Genomic DNA, 13,767 nt, shown 5'->3' on the forward strand with positions numbered 1-13,767 from the left:
ACCTAACTAAAACCAAAAAAGAAAGCAATTTTTAATATAATTCTAACATTCATATCTGTGAGACAAATTTTGTCAGCTGCAGGTACATATTTTTTAAACCAGAATATTCTTGTATTTCAAAAATATCCACACATTATCAAAGCTCTACAAGTAGGGTATTTATAACTTTTAAAATTTTATATATTCTTCTAATAGTGACTCATGCCCAGTTTAGTTGAACAAAATTGAAAGAGAAGGATTAACTAGTTGATTTAATTTAGAGAAAACCCAGCTAAATTCAAGACAAAAATATCAGAGCCAGAACTGTCAACTTCCCCTCAAAACTGGGAAAGCCTTCTGTGCCCAAATTCCATCTTCTTACATCAGCAAAGATCTATTAAAACACATTCAAGTTAAAGAGTTTAAACTTTGTCTTTAAAGTCACAGGTTATGCATTGATAAAAAGATGAAAAATGCCTCAGATACAATTAAAAATCCTTTTTATTCAGTGCATCTATTACCTGGAAGTAGTCGTTCAACTTTAAAAATATGGGAAGTTAAAGTATATAATTGAGAACATTGTTGAAGTTTTAAAGTTTCCAATACTTTTCAAAATTCCATTGATTTAAGAGTGCATCTGTCTCACTCATTGAAGATTTTCAAAAATATAATTTACATTGTAAATTAACATTAAAACAGGATTGAGAGATATGTAGAACTACCATTGAGTAAATATTTTCATGAAGGCCATTTTGATAAGGTATCAAGCCCAACATTTTAACCTAATCTGAGATTTATTTCCTTTGCCATTTGTAAAATAAAATGCATTTAATGTTTTGTTTTTAGTTGTGCTCTCCATTTGGTGGTTATATTCTGTAAGTTATAATGTTAAAATTTATGTAATAAGCATTTGGAAATTGTGTTGCTGAGCCACTGCTCCATTTAATGAATATTTCTTCAGCACATATAACTGAAAGTAGCAAACCTGTTGGGATTTCAGTGTTTTACTCTTAAGTGCTTCATTAAGGAAATAGTTTTTCTTGAATTTTACAAGTTTTAGCAAACAACGTAGTATTTAGAATATATGCTATTTGGAAGCCAATTTAGTATGTAACTCGTGATCTTTGAGCGTAACACATAATTTCTTTTGCTTTTTTATGGGGGATGTAAGGTGATTTTTTTCAAAATTTTCATGTTTAAGGCAGTACTACATGGATGTATTTGTTTGAAACAACAACAAAAGCACACTTTTTGTCTATATATAATTCTTGAAAGAGCAGAAGACAGACAATAGATGAGCAGCTGAATTTTATGTGCGTGTGTTTTTTATGACCCTTCAAATAAACCAAGCCTCCCTGTCCTAGAAAAATAGTATCATATAGATATACATTTTAGTAGCTCAGAGCAAAATAGCCCCTGTAAATGCATAAAATGACCTTTCTAAGAAAGAAATGTCTTCAGAGGGCCCTCTTTTAAAATATTTTTCTTCTTAATTTCCAAATTAAAATTGATGAGTCAAATAACCCAACCCAAGTAATATCATGGTAATTTTTTTTTGACAATTCACATGTTACATATTTTAGATGGTAGAATTTGAACCACTCTCTAAAATGCTAATAAGCAGTTCACCTTATGTTATGAATAGACATGGTTCAGTCATACATGGTCCTTTGGCTCAACTAAGAACCCAGAAACATGGGATTGAATTATTGTTTCAGTATTTGTATAACTCCAATATCAGTGGGGGAGGTTGGTCTTCATGAAAATGACAGTAGATATAGTATGAGTGTTCACACTAATATTCTATTCAGTAATTCCACTTTTATTATAGGAGGACAACATAAATAAAACTTGTCTATATAACAGGTGACTTTAATCCCAAAAGGAAAAATAATGCAGGCATTGTCATATTTTTAACTTGTAAAATCAGAGTTAAAAAGGACATTCTTCTATTATGTGTAGTAGTAACTTCCAATATTTTTAAAATAAAAATTGATATTAGATAGCCATTACATTTATGTATTTGTTTTAAAAGTTATTACAAATGTTCACTTCTCCTCAGTAAAATTAAAGATTCAACACAAACATATGTTTGCAGATATTTGAACAAACAGAATTGTAAATAATTTTCTCTAAGCTTCACATGTAACCTTTTTGAACACAAAATACTTCTACATAAATTATTTTCTTTATGGTTTTGAGAGTTTTATAAGGTAGTTTTGGACGTTGGGAATTAAATGCCTTCAAAAACCAATGGTTATTAAGGCAGTGAACTTCAAATAATTATTATCGCAAGATTTGCTATCAGGTAAAATGCATTTAATAATGTCAGCAAGTAAAAAGTGTAAATTTTAACAGTTTTAAGGTTAAAAATAGACTTCCTTTAAAAGCACCTAAATACATATTTCAAGTGAAAGGCATTGTATTCTTCTAGATAAATAATATATGTACCAAAACAGAAACCATGCCAGGAAAGTTATCCGATTTCGAAATGTAGAGGACTATATTCAATATGCTGTGAATAGATTTCTATGAAATTCAGCAACTATTTACTAAGTTAGGGAAAGTACCTCTATAGAAGAGATATATAAATTCTGGTAATCCTGACAGTTTCCAAAAAGGGAGCATGTATTCCATTTTCCTGAGGACCAAGTTTTTAATTCCTCCAGTTTTGCTTCCTCATTTTCTTCATTTAGTGAAATGATAAGAGTGCTCACAATGATAAGATGCAAAAAAATGACATCTGGGGGCAATTTGTTACTATTTATATTACTGAAAGACAAAATGATACTATGCCAAGTTTAATTACTAGTGAGGGAGAGTCTGGAAATGTCATAATTGTTAGTCAGGTAGAATTGTGTTTGTGGATGGTCCCATTCTAGAAGAGAAAGCTTCCATGTGTGCATTATAGAGAGTCCAATTTTAGGAGTTCTAATATTTCAAGATTTCCCTTAACTACATACACTAACAACACTTTAATTCAGAAGCCATGATTCTAGAGGTAAAAATTCACTTCTCAGTTCTTGCAGAACCCAGGAATTCTAGGCAGCTAAATGTGAAGAAATTACTTAATTGGCTTACTGTATCATTTAAAGCTCAGACTGGTATAAATTATAAAATACCTTTCTTTAGTAAGAAGTAGTTAAAATTATTTTAAGCATCATTACATGATACTGTGTAATTCCTGGGAATTTTTAAAAGATAAGTCGCATTTCAGTTTAGATTTGAATATATAAAAATTATAATTAAAAACATTTAAACTTTTAAGAAATGAAAACCACATGACAACTTAGATTTCATACATAAAATTATGTCAAATCATACAAACTTACACATTTTAAATTCCTACAGATTTTAAATTCCTATAGACTAAATAGTGCATTACGATGTAAAACTTTTCCTAGATGATTCACTTTCATAAATTATAATGCAATATCTATTTACTGAATAAAGTTCAGTATATTCTATGTATTTTATTCAAAAAGCTTAAATATTTTTTAATAAAGATTGGAAATAACCCAATGGATTATCTGCATTTTCCAGATCTCAACTCATTGTAATTGGATGATACTGTTATATGAATATGTTTTCAATTTGCTTTTAAGTTCTTTGACACAGTTTAGTTGTTTGATTTATAGATGGCTGACACTAAACTGTAAGTTGACATAGCAAACTCTGACTTGATCTTTAAATAAAAAGTTCCAGTATTTTTAAAACAAATCCCGTATATCTCTGGAAACCCCTTTCACTTTATATCCATACACTGCCACTAGACTAAATTGAAAAGTAACATTCTCTTTGGCAGCTCTTGGCTAATTGTTTAATCTCACGTAGTCTCTGTTTAGATTGAGTGAAATCAGTGTTAGTAACTTTTCCATCTAGTTTGAAAGTAATAAGCAACTACAACATTTTTTTAGGAAATTTTTATTGTGGATATGTTTAAACATGCACAAAATTACAGAATGAGCCGCCTTCTGTACCCATGCCTCAGCTCAGGTTGTTGATATTTGCCAGTTCTGTTTTACTTATCCCAGCTCTTACACACATGCTCATTTGCATGCTTTTTTCCCCTCTGAAGTATTTTAAAGTAAATTTCAGACATTATGTAATTTCACTGTAAATTTATCAGCCATGTATCTCCAACTGATAAAGTTTAAAAGAAAAATAAGCACTTTACCATTATCACACCAAAGAAAATTATGAATACCGTTATATCACCTTATACCTCAATCATTGTTCAGATTTCCCCAAAAGGTCTCAGGAATGTAATTTCACCACTGAGTTTGTACAAATCAAGATCCAGCAAGGGCCACACATTGCCTTCGGTTTATGTGTCTCTCAAGCTTCTTTCAATCTTGTCAGTAGTTTTGTTGCCCTGCTTCCGCTATTTCTGTTGTGCCATTTGTTTTGGGAGGAGACCGACTGTCTGCTCTGTAGAGCTCCCCCGTTCTGAATATTTTTGCATCCTCTTGGTGTGCCGTAATACAACATTTTTAAAAATTCTTCTGGGCATAGAGTTAATGTCTCAACCTACAAAACAGAAAATTAAAAAGAATTAAGACACTTATCCAGATAATTCACATCAGTGACATGTCACTGTGTAATAAACAATGAAACAAATACCTAAGTTATTTATGATCCAAATCATTGAATAACTGTGTTTTCCCATATGAAGCAGACCAAAAATTACTACTACATATGGCACAAGTCCTACAATACTATTTCACGATGTGTAAAACAATTAATCTGATAAAGAATAAAGTGAGAAGAAGGTCTGACTTCAAATCTAAACCCACAAATTGGGTCCATAGGTATATATCTTAAAGTTGTGTCTGAAGTTTCAGTTCATTCTAATTCAATTGTTTAGCATTAAAGAAAATGTTAGTGAAAGGAATTATAGTCACTGAGTGGGAAATGAAACAAACATCTAAATGTATTTACCCAGAACCTAGAGAAATTGCTGAGATGATTTCCTACACTATTAAGAAGAAGTACAGTTTAAGTAATTCAACTTTTTAGGAAAATTGTGAATATAAATATAGATTTATAAAAATTTTGGATACCTTTTTAGCCTTCTAGTTTATATCACCAGTTCTAGTTTTTTAGTGCAAAAATATGTAAGTGTACTGAAAAACTTACTGTGTTTCTGTAAATGAAAATTTTGAGCAGTATTTCACTAGTGGGGCATCTAAGAGATGACTGAAATTTCCAATGGTGAGTTAAATGTCAATCTTTGCTTTCATGTTGACTGTATGTTTGCTAAATCAGAATGGTTTCTTACCATGTTGTTATTCATTACATAGTTCTGAGATGTGTAGCTACTATTTTGGAAAATGTATTTTACTGTTAACAAAATAAGTATTGTTATAAGAGCAGTATGAGGTCTTTTTGGTGAAAATTATTTTTAAATAGATTATAATAACTGTAATAAGTGTAACTGTACTCTTTATTATTTATCTAATAGTTTTTATACCTGTTTTGTCTTGTGCTTTTGTACACTATAAGAAAAAACACTGTAGAAACTCTGTTATTAGATAAAAATGATTTTTAAAATAAAATAACCGCGAAACATACAGCAATGCGCCACCTCCAAAATGGGTAAATGCCTATTATTTCAAACATCACCAAATTGCCCACAGTGTCTTCAGAATAGTACGTACAAAGAAAATTTACCCTGGAATTTTCACAGAATCCCCAGTGATTTCATTAGTAGTTGTAAACATGGAGCATGCGAAGAGACTGATCTTCAGTATATTATGGCTCTATATAATTTACTTTCACCATGTACCAAAAAATAACACCATCCACGTAGCTTAAGATAATTATCATATTCTTATAGATTTCTAATGCCCAGGTAGATTCTAAAAAAGACCCAAACTCCTTTAGTTCACCTCATGTGAACAACCCTTGCCTTTAAAAAAAAAAAAAAAAACACACACACACACCTTTTTTCAAAACTCAGTGACGATTATCTCTGAAGAAATGATCTTCTTCACCTATAGCTTCATCATACAAATGATTTGTATTCATTCATTTCCCAAACATCATTTGATTTTACCTTGGTAAAGTTTACTTAACTTATTCTCCCTCTCAAATAATTGTTACCTACAGTATGTTGGATAAAAACATAATTGGTGATGAAATAAATAACATCATTAAGGGAAATCTGTCAAAATGTTATTACTTAGCATCAACTCCACCACCTACACACATTAGTATCACACATTTAGCACAGCCAGATAGTGTATCCAGTCAGGTCTGTATGTGCTGAGCACATATCCAAGCAGTTATCATAAGTGATCACTCTAGTGAAAACATAGATTTGAATAGAGGCTTTATTAGAAGAATAAAGTACTATGGAAAAAGAAATTGTGAAGATAGCACAACGCTCAATATAGCTTTCTTGAAATTTAAACAGCTTCAGCAATAGCCTAGCAACTCTACAGAAGATTATCATATGTGAAATATGGAGCAATGTGTCTTTTTTTTTTTTTTTTAAAGTTCTGGGATACATGTGCAGAACGTGCAGGTTTGTTACATGGGTATACGTGTGCCATGGTGGTTTGCTGCACCTATCAACCTGTCATCTAGGTTTTAAGCCCTGCATGCATTAGGTATTTGTCCTAATGCTCTCCCTCAGCTTGCCCCCTTCCCCCTGCCAGGCTCCGGTCTTTAGTGTAAATACTCTTACACTGAAAATGGTGCATTTTCTCTACATAATGTAAATTACCAGATGACTGAGGCTTGAAGTGAAAGATATGATTATAATAGAAAGCCCAAATGATCCACCAACACTATCAAGATGGTTTATCCTTTAATAGGCAAGGATAAGTTGTGCCTTGTCTGGCACTTCAAACTTTACCAGAAAGTACAGATACTGTCCACATTTACATAAAAATAGCCAACTTTAAATTTAGTAATAAATTGTGGAAAATAACAAATGCAAGCCAAAAATATTCCTGTGTTTGTCCAATGATGTTTTGTTTGTAACATGCCAATGAAATCATGGGTAATATTTTTTAACCACCGTTTACTTATGTAGTATATTTTATCAAGTACTGTAACATAATTTTGTTATTGAGCATTAGTAGATAAGAGATTTGTTTACTTTGAAAACTATGACAATGATCCCACTAAGTTACTTGTATATTACCTAATTTCTGATTGGACTAGGTGATTGCTGCACTTTTCCCTTCCTGCACATTATTTCCAATGTCAAAACAAAGTAGAGGCACATTATTCCTATAATTATATTCTTTTTTCTGCCCGAAGTGGATATGGTCTCCATTAGGATTATCTAAAATTATCTACTTGCACCATGTCTTCAAAGGCACACTTTTTTAAAAAATGTGAAAAATCGGCCAGGCGCGTTGCCTCACACCTGTAATCCCAGCCCTTTGGGAGGCCGAGACGGGCGGATCACGAGGTCAGGAGATCGAGACCATACTGGCTAACACGGTGAAACCCCGTCTCTACTAAAAAAATTACAAAAATTAGCTGGATGTGGTGGCGGGCGCCTGTAGTCCCAACCACTCGGGAGGCTGAGGCAGAAGAATGGCGTGAACCCGGGAAGCGGAGCTTGCAGTGAGCCGAGATCCCGCCACTGCACTCCAGCCTGGGGGACAGAGCAAGACTTTGTCTCAAAACAAAATAAATAATAAATAAAAGTGAACAATCTTTACACATATTTAAAAATAAAATTTTGTTTAAAGACATAAAAGATGAAGAGAAGCATACTATTCTCCATCATTCCTCATATTAAGTTCTATTACATAAAATGTTGCCCCCCTCAGTTGCTGCTATATTCCTCTCTTTATCCTGTTATTACAGAATTTTAATTTCTAAACTCAACAGTTAGTTGCCATGCAAAGAATTACAACATTAAAATAACAAGATTAAAACAACACATTGAGTCATCTTTAGAGTATGCATATACATAGGAAACGAATCCCACAATTTCTCAACACTGTAGTAGAGAGAGACTCTTTTCCCCCACATCCACATGCAAGCATTCATGGATGTGGCAAGTACTTAATATACATGCAATGAAGGAAAATAACATTCCCAGTTTCAAAGGGAAACTGAAAAAATTGATATTCAAGAAAATTGTCAGGTTATAGCTAAAATATTTAGTAAAACTGTTCAGTTTTCTAGGCACATAAGATGGTAATAAGACAAGGACTTGAATTTGAATTGAGAGGAATTTTCAACTAACATTATAGAAAAGTTTCAGAAAATGAGTCTTCTGAGAGTAGTGTCCTAGGAAGATAATTATCATATTCTTATAGGTTTCTAATGCCTGGGTAGATTCTAAAAAAGACTCAAACTCCTTTAGTTCACCTATGTGAACAATTTTTGCCTATGAAAAAAAAAAATGCTTTTTTTCAAAACTCAGTCAGTGACCACTACCTCTGAAGAAGTGATTTACTTCACCCACTCCAATGCCTAAATGAAGTAACTTTGAACAGCCCCAGTAGGGAAACCCTTAGGGAAATTGCTAAGTGTGGCATTGTTTACACTTTTCCAAGGACTCAGGCTCCCTGTGCATTGACTGTGCATCCTAGCACCACTACCACTTCGACCCCATCATTTTATTCAGCTCATACATGTGTATATCCTAATGTGATTCTCTTCCAGGGGCTGTACTGAGTAAATCCCTCCATGAAAATATTAACAGTGAATTCTGCTAATGGCTTTCTTTTCTTAGATCATGTGAAATATCCAGAGTGAAGTCAGTAAAACTGGTAAAGACTTCCAAAAAAATTTTTTATGAAAAGAACAAATGGAAAAAATGTTAGAATTAATATTTTCAAAACCTTGAAAATTATCCAACCTTGCAACAACACAGAGAGAATATGGCTGAATTTCAGTTAGAACAGCAAGCTTTGTGGCATTTTCAGAGCAGCTGTAGGTTCACAGCAAAATCGAGCACAAAGTACAGATATACATGTATGTTCTCACATGTCCCTTTTCCCTCACACATCCAGCCTCCCCTGCTATCAACATACCACACCAGAGTGGTATATTTGTTAAAATCAATGAGCCTACACTGACACAGCATTGCCCCAAATCCAAAGATTATATTAGGGTTAACACTAGGTGTCGTACATTCTATGGGTTTTAACAAATGTATAATTACATGTATCCATCATTAAAATATTACGCAGCTTCAGTGCCCTGAACTAACCCGTGTGTTCTGCCTCTTCATCCCTACCTGTCCCCTAACCCCTGGCAACCACTGATCTTACTGTAACCATAGTTTTGCCTTCCAGAATTTCATATAGTTGAAATAATACAGAATGTAGTCTCTTCAGATTAGTTTATTTCACTAATAATCATGTATTTATGTTTTCTTCATGTCTTTTCATGATCATGTAGCTCCTTTTAAGTAAAGAATAATATGTCTAGATGTACCACAGTTTATTTATCCATTCACTTACTGAAGGGCCTATTGGTTGCTTCCAAGTTTGGGCAGCTATGAGTAAAGCTGCTATAAACATCTGTGTGCATGTTATGATGTAGCCATAAATTTTCATCTCATTTGAGTAAATACTAAGGAGAATGATTCCTGGGTCCTATTATAAGAATATTTTTAAATTTTTAAGAAACTGCCAAACTGTCTTCCAAAGTGGCTGTACCATTTTGCATTCCCATTAACAATAAATGAGAGTTCCTGTTGCTACACATCCTCACCTGAAATTGGAGTATTTGGATTTTTGCCATCCTAATAAGTGTAGTGATATTTTGTTATTGTATTAATTTACAGCCCAGGGACAAAGGAAACACCCAGCAGAAAACATTTACTTATCTTTAAGCCTACCACTCACACTGCATGTATGGGTCACCCTCATCATTGCTTGTGTCAAGCAAGTGGAAGGCAATTCAGTTCCAGTTTGAAGCATTCATCTTCCTATGCAAAGCTGCCACATGGATAATTCAGACTTGGTATTTTTCCTGAAAGCCACCTGCCACATATTTTCATGAGGTGACAATGATCATACGCTTCCAGACCACTTCCTCACTATGCCCCATTCAGGACGGATACTCACAGTGCTCATTCCTCATGGGACTCAACGGTTTTCCTTGTTTGACTCCTGAGTCCCCTTGATCAGGCAAAAATAACTCAAGCATTTCCATTGCTGGATTTTTGTGGGAGCATGAGGGACTATGCAACAAGTAAGGCTTCTTCACTCTGAAAATCACTGAGCCCACTTCAGTGTGGTACTGGGACTAACCAGTCTAATTATTGTGCATTGATTTTTCCCTATTTCTTGGGTTTTTTAATTTTCTACACATTTTCTTAAATGGCAGGTATTTTACCCCACCCTCAAGAAAATAAAATTTTTTAAAAATACTATACATTGGGAAAGACAAATAGAGCAACACTTCTACAAGTAAAAATAGGCTTGAGGAGCATGACAGTGTAAATGCTTACACAACCAGTCGCACTGAGTATTCTCAAGAGCGAAATATTATCACCAATTTGTTTTGCCTTTTTTAATCCTTAGAAATTAAATGCAATTTTTAACATAGAACACTTGATCAGTAATGAGTGTAACCTTATGTGTCAATACTGTTGTACAAATTGGAGGTGATGGCTTAGTTTAGAGCTAACCACCCTGACATTGATCCATAGCACCAAAGAGTAAATAAACTGTTTTCATATATGTTGTTAAGATTCTCGGCAGCAGGAAATTGTGAAATGACCCCTCCTTTTTCATTTACATCGCCAAGGGAAATACAGCAGGCTGCAGGAACCTAGTACAGCTGTAAAGAGGGCTGTGGCCTGGCATCCTGATGCCACCCACATTTCCCTTGCACATCCCAGGTCGTCTTAAGTACCACAAGATGATGCCCAGCAAGCCCACTCACTGTTGCCAATTCCTTCCCAGGAATTTGATGGAGATGCCAAGAATAGCACACATGTCCTTTCTTAGATTGTACTCCCACTACCCATCCCCCATTCCTGGCAGAAGAAAGCACAAAACATCTTTTGACTTGAATATTTGCCCATTTCAGAAGCCACACCATCACCATATAAACTTCAAAAAATAAATTAAATCAAAACATTGTGTTCACTGGGTTGACACCCAATCCATTTCAAGTGTTCTCTAAGCGTGTTTTTTTAAAACCAATGTATCATCCTTAAGAGACTTTCTTCCAACTGACCACTCTTCATGTGAATTATTTTAGCAGTGCCTTTATGACAGTGTTTTCGAAGCATCTTACAAGTTCCTAATTTCTATGAACTTTGCCGCCAAACAAGTGAAGAATAGGAAATGGGAAGGACAACTTGCTGACAGCTATTTGGAAATCAGTAACAGTGGGAAAGAGAAATATGTCACATAAAACTTTGAAGGACCGTGAAACCCCGTCTCTACTAAAAATACAAAAAACTAGCCGGGCGCGGTGGCGGGCGCCTGTAGTCCCAGCTACTCAGGAGGCTGAGGCAGGAGAATGGCGTGAACCCGGGAGGCGGAGCTTGCAGTGAGCCGAGATCGCGCCACTGCACTCTAGCCTGGGTGACAGAGCCAGACTCAATCTCAAAAAAAAAAAAAAAAACTTTGAAGGACCTAGAATAAAATGAGCTATCTGGAAACTTACCCTGGAGGGGTGAAGATTCCTAGAATGTTAGGCAAGATAAAGATTCAGCTTTTGTAATTACACAGATTTGTTCTAAGGTCTTGTAAAGGACTGAAATATCAAGCCTTCCCATTTCTACTGGCAAACTAGAAAAATGAAACCCCCTGCATACAGGGCCCTCCGGATGCTTGCCTGAAAAGAAAACCAGCTAAGAAACCCGGGATTCTCTCCTATGATGTGTCCTCCTAAAGCCCAACTCAATTGCGTGTTTGCAAATCTACACTTTTGAGAACGTAGGTCCAGCTATAGGCACTGGTAACAGTAGAGGAGTGAGATAGCTGAGTGCTGCAGAAGAGGTGTCTCTTTTCGCAACTGTATGCGGTGATTACATCATGTCCTCCCTTGGACATCTTCCTTCCATTCCTCAGCAGGCTACACCACAGAGCTCTGTTCAATGTCGTGAGACTCAATGCAAGAAGAGGGTCAGAAAATCCAACTGATAGTGGGATGAGGATTAAAACCGTAATGGCTTATTAAGTAATGAGGTCTGCAATGCCATCCAAAGGACGTCCAATCTTGATGTTGATCTCTTTCCAGGAGACATGAAGGATTCACGATGTCCACATCTAATCCTAATGTGGCATCCACTTTTGAAGCTTGTAGGTTGTAAGCAACTTTTGGTACACAATGAACTAGAAGTTTAAAAAAAGGAAATCAAAACAACCAAATTGGGCTTCAATGGATTGTATAATGGCCATCAACATTAACAAAAAAAAAAAAAAAAAAAAAAAAAAGGATCTTCTTGATTCAGTGTACTTATACATATACTAAGTTTTTTCTGAATAACTCTCACAGACACACCCAGAAATAATGTTTTACCAGCTATCTGGGTATCTTTTAGCTCAGTCAAATTGACATAAAATTAATCATTACATACACATCCATACACTGTCTTATATTGTTTGCCCCAACATTTGAAAGTATGTTGCAGACTTTATAACAATTTACCTCTAAATAATTCAGCATAACGTTTTAAGAATAAATATATTCTCCTACATAACCACATTATCTCATAAAAATAAATAAATAAATAAATCTCTTATGTAATCTAATATCCAGTCCATATAGCAATTTTCCTAATTGTCCTACAAACATATTTTTTAATATTTATTTATTTTTTATTATTATTATACTTTAAGTTCTAGGGTACATGTGCATAACGTGCAGGTTTGTTACATATGTATACTTGTACCATGTGGCTGTGCTGAACCCATCAACTCGTCAGCACCCATCAACTCGTCATTTACATCACGTATAACTCCCAATGCAATCCCACCCCCCTCCCCCCTCCCCATGATAGGCCCCAGTGTATGATGTTCCCCTTCCCGAGTCCAGGTGATCTCATTGTTCAGTTCCTACCTATGAGTGAGAACATGCGGTGTTTGGTTTTCTGTTCTTGTGATAGTTTGCTAAGAATGATGGTTTCCAGCTGCAGCCATGTCCCTACAAAGGACACAAACTCATCCTTTTTGATGGCTGCATAGTATTCCATGGTGTATATGTGCCACATTTTCTTAATCCAATCTGTCACTGATGGACATTTGGGTTGATTCCAAGTCTTTGCTATTGTGAATACTGCTGCAATAAACATACATGTGCATGTGTCTTTATAGCAGCATGATTTCTAATCCTTTGGGTATATACCCAGTAATGGGATGGCTGGGTCATATGGTACCTGTAGTTCTAGATCCTTGAGGAATCGCTATACTGTTTTCCATAATGGTTGAACTAGTTTACAATCCCACCAACAGTATAAAAGTGTTCCTATTTCTCCACATCCTCTCCAGCACCTGTTGTTTCCTGACTTTTTAATGATCGCCATTCTAACTGGTGTGAGATGGTATCTCATTGTGGTTTTGATTTGCATTTCTCTGATGGCCAGTGATGATGAGCATTTTTTCATGTGTCTGTTGGCTGTATGAATGTCTTCTTTTGAGAAACGTCTGTTCATATCCTTTGCCCACTTTTTGATGGGGTTGTTTGTTTTTTTTCTTGTAAATCTGTTTGAGTTCTTTGTAGGTTCTGGATATGAGCCCTTGTCAGATGAGTAGATAGCAAAAATTTTCTCCCATTCTATAGGTTGCCTGTTCACTGTGATGGTAGTTTCTTTTGCTGTGCAGAAGCTCTTTTGTTTAATTAGATCCC

General features: G+C 34.9%; 1 protein-coding gene across 1 annotated transcript in view; it reads right to left on the bottom strand.

Moving 5' to 3' along the window:
- ITM2A (integral membrane protein 2A) overlaps positions 1-13,767 on the bottom strand; it is a 900,602-nt gene that overhangs the window by 861,137 nt on the left and 25,698 nt on the right. The gene's annotated exons all lie outside the window — the stretch shown is intronic.

The sequence above is a fragment of the Macaca thibetana genome, chromosome X (genome assembly GCF_024542745.1).
Source record: "Macaca thibetana thibetana isolate TM-01 chromosome X, ASM2454274v1, whole genome shotgun sequence".
NCBI classification, from domain to species: Eukaryota; Metazoa; Chordata; class Mammalia; order Primates; family Cercopithecidae; genus Macaca; species Macaca thibetana.